The sequence below is a fragment of the Nyctereutes procyonoides genome, unplaced genomic scaffold (genome assembly GCF_905146905.1).
Source record: "Nyctereutes procyonoides isolate TBG_1078 unplaced genomic scaffold, NYPRO_anot_genome, whole genome shotgun sequence".
Taxonomy (NCBI): domain Eukaryota; kingdom Metazoa; phylum Chordata; class Mammalia; order Carnivora; family Canidae; genus Nyctereutes; species Nyctereutes procyonoides.
The window spans coordinates 9,743,586-9,747,541 of NW_026575049.1; the positions used below are offsets into that span (position 1 = coordinate 9,743,586).

General features: G+C 46.1%; 1 pseudogene; it reads left to right on the forward strand.

Annotated features, from left to right (window-relative positions):
- Positions 1 to 1,038: 1,038 nt before the first annotated feature.
- LOC129511591 (myelin-associated neurite-outgrowth inhibitor-like) lies at positions 1,039 to 3,489 on the forward strand (annotated as a pseudogene).
- The last annotated feature ends 467 nt before the right edge of the window (positions 3,490 to 3,956 follow it).

Sequence of the window (3,956 nt, forward strand, 5' to 3'; positions counted from 1 at the left end):
AGGCCAGACATGGCAATGCCAGCAAGGACGTCATACTCAAAAGCACAAAGTGCAATGTTTTTCCTGTAAGAGAAGGAGCAGGACCTGGATGCCCGTGTTCTTGCCACTTTTATTGACATAATGGTGGAAGTCCCAGCCACAGCATTTAGGTGAGGAAAAGAAGGAAAATGTATCTGAATCAGAAAGGGAGAAGGAGCCTGTCCCTGTTCACAGGAGACGCTCCACTCCACACACAGGTACCCACCAGATTTTGCCAAAACACAGAACTAGGAAACAGGTTCAGGACAGTTACGGGATACAAACTCAATACACAACAATTCTGTTGCATTTCCATATGCTGACCATGAACCATCGGAGTGAGAAATAAGGAAAATAATCCCATTTACAAGTGCATCAGAAAGAATACAATATTTTGGAATGAATGTGTCCCAGGCAGTGAAAGACTTGTTTATGGAAAACCATAGCATGTTAACGCAGGGAAGTGATGACAATGTAAACCCCTGGAAAGATAACCCTTGCTCGTGGATTGGAAGAGTTAGTGTGTTTTAAAATGTCCACGCTACCCAAAGTCATACAGAGGTTCCATGCAATTCCTATCTGAATTCCAATGGTGTTTTTCACTGAAGGAGAACAAAGAACCCTCAAATTTTTCTGGAGGTGGAGGGAAGACTTGGACAGGCGCAGTGTTGTTGACAAGGAAGGAACCACAATCCTGGAACTCAAACTATATTATACTTCTAAGGTGATCAAAACAATATGGCACTGATGCAAAACTAGACTGCGGTTCAGTAGGACAGAGCAGAGAACCCAGATAAACCCACACTTACAGGGCCCATTAATCTGACAGGAGGCAAGAATGCACAATGGGGAAAAGACCATGATGATGGCCAAACTAGACAGCTACTTACAAGAGAATAGAAATGTGCTGCTTTCTTACACCATATACAAAGTTTAAATGGAGTAGACAGGTTAATGTAAGTCTTGGAACCAGGAAAATCCTAGAAATATTGATAGAGGAAATGATGGTAGAGTAGGAGGATGTTGATCTCACCTCCACCCAAGGACAAACTGATGCAGCAGTCTGAAAAGCAGCTGGAGTATACAGAAGGCGACTTACTGACCAATTTAGGATGTGTGCTAGAGAGGCAGGAATTTTCAAGGTGGTATCTAGGACTGGATGTTCTTGTGGGTACCATTTTCCTTCCTTCCCGGTTGCCTAGCCAGACAGATGCTTACTAGAGCAAGTTCTGGCACTATCTACACCGCTGGCACTGCTTGCCCCACCAGGTATTTCCCTATGGACCCAAGTCACTCACAGGGCCAGGTGGTCCTCCACTGTGGCTCCCGCTCTACCACACTAGCTGGAAACATCTGTTGGGACCAGTGTTCTCCCAGAGTGACTACTACCCTGCCAGACTTGGCAGGCAGTCCTTGCAGAGCCCGGCACCCAGTTAGGTCAACTCCTACCCTGGGGATAGGAGAAGAGCTGGCCATGTCTGCCAGCGGGCCTGCTGTAGCTATAGCTGGGTTTCTCACTTGGCTGCTCTGGGGCAAGCCTTGTTCATCAGTGCTCCCAGAGGAGTTGCGGCCTGGCCACAACGAGAGGGCCCATGTAGCCCACACAGGAGGCACCTTTGGGATGCTTGGTTCTGGTGACCCGGGGGGATTATGCTCCTAAGCACCACAGGATATCTTTTATATAAGTCCACTACTTTTAGGGCCAGGAGACATAGCTATCCTACCCAATGTACAGTAGCAAACAAGATTCAGACAAAATGAGGAGACAAAAGAATATGAGTCAAATAAAGGAACATGACACATCCTCAGTAAAAGAGCTAAACTAAATGTAGGTAAGCAATCAACCTGGTGAAGAGTTGGAAACAGTGGTCTTAAAGATACCCACTGAAATGAAGAAGAGTGGGTGATCTTAGTGAGAACTTCGACAAAAGATCAAAAATATAAAAATGAACCAGTCATAGTTGAAGAATACAATAACTGAAAAGAAAAACAAACTGGAGGGAATCGACAGCAGATTAAAGAATGCAGCAGGGGGTGCCTGGGTGGCTCAGTCGGGTAAGTGCCTAACTTTAGCTCAGGTCACGATCCCAGGGTCCTGGAATCCAGCCCCATGTTGGGCTCTCTGCTCAGCAGGGAGTCTGCTGCTCTCTCTCCTCTGCCTCTGCCTCCCCCATCCCCCCACCCCGCCTGTATTCTCCCATGCTCTCTTTCTTAAATAAATAAAATCTTAAAAAAAAAAAGGAATGCAGAAGGATGGATCAACTATGGAAAGCAGGATAGTGGAAAGAAACCAACCTGAACTGCAAAAATAAAGTGAATTTTTAAAGAAAGTTTGGGAAAGGTTAAGGTTTCTCTGTGGCAATATGAAGCAACTACATTATAATAGTTCCTACAGAAGAGAGGCAAAAGGATAAAAAAAAACAAAAACAAAAAACAACACAACTTATTTGAAACCATATAATCTGACAACTTCCTTAACCCAAGAAGGAACTAGACATCCAGCATATACAGAGAGCCCCAACCAAGATGAACCCAGTGATGTCCACACACAATAATAATTATTATACTCATAATAATTAAAATGGCAAAAATTAAAGATAAAGAGAATCGTAAAAGCAGCAAGCAAAAGAAAAGCCAACTGTTACATACAAGGGAAACACTGCAAGGCCATCAGATAATTTTTCAGCAGAAAGTTTGCAGGCCAGTAGGAGAGGTGGGCTGGGCAGAATGGAGCAACTGGAAGCACCATCTGGGGAAGTGGTGGCAGACATGGGGGACTTGCAGCTCGGCCCCCCATTGGAGCAAGCCCACGGGGCATTTGCCCCTTCATGGATCCACTCTGGGCTGGTGCATGCTGATCACGGAGGCCCAGGCCACCTCCAACATGGCCTGTTCTTGAAAACGTGAGTCGGGTTTATAGCCCTAGTTCTTCTGGGGTTCCCTATGCAAATGCCAAAGGAATTGCTTATCCAGTTGATTTCTCCCTGTGCTATGCAGCCACCACTCCTGCTTGCTCCCCCAACATGTATTTTGGAGCAAATCCTAACTTTCAAACAGGTTAAACTCCTGGCACACCCTGCAAAGCATCCAGTCCCTCCACCAGCAGGGTAGCACCACCGTACTCCCACTCCTGGAGCCCTTGCTGGCCACTGTGTGCCCTGTACGTAAGTGCCTATGCCCAGCAGAGCTCCTATGTGCAACAGGCACATAGGATACACAGCCCCTGTGCACAGTTGACCCTCATGTCATCACCACACCACAGTGGGGCAGCCCAACGACATGTCAGTGATGATGTACCCTGCTCCCATCCCTCCACCTAGAGGCAATGGCATCAGCATGGGCATGGTGGCTATAACCACTACGGCCATGTCAGTAGGTACCCTGCTGACCAACCACTCCTCAGCTCCTGTTGCATGCCACCCAGCCGCTGTGCCCACGTATTGGGCCCCAGGAATGCCCACCTCCAGTTAAGTGTCCCTTCAGTGGTGATTACCCTACTGCAGCCACATCACAGAGGTTCCACAGCTGGTGCCTCAGGCCTGGCACCTCCAACCTGGACTTCTTAATGCTCTTGACACGTAGCTAAACACTACGATGGCCCGGCCCAGCACATCTCAGCACCGTTAGTCTCCAGCTAACTCTGTGGGTTAGTCTTTAAGCAAATCCTGTTTTGTGGACTTCCTGGCAATTTTTTAATTTAACTGTTATGTTTAAAAGGGAGCATTAAGCTATTCTGAATCATATCTAGTGAATGTTTTTAGAAAAACAAACACAAAAACAGAGCTTGCTCAATCTACCTGCAAGGATAGATGAGAAACCATCATATGCAAAATCCAAAGGAATGGAAAAGTATTTTACAAGTTATATCACTAATGCACTGTTGTAACAGATGTAGAGTCTCAAATTTATAAGCATTAAAGTGAAAAAAAAAATCAAAC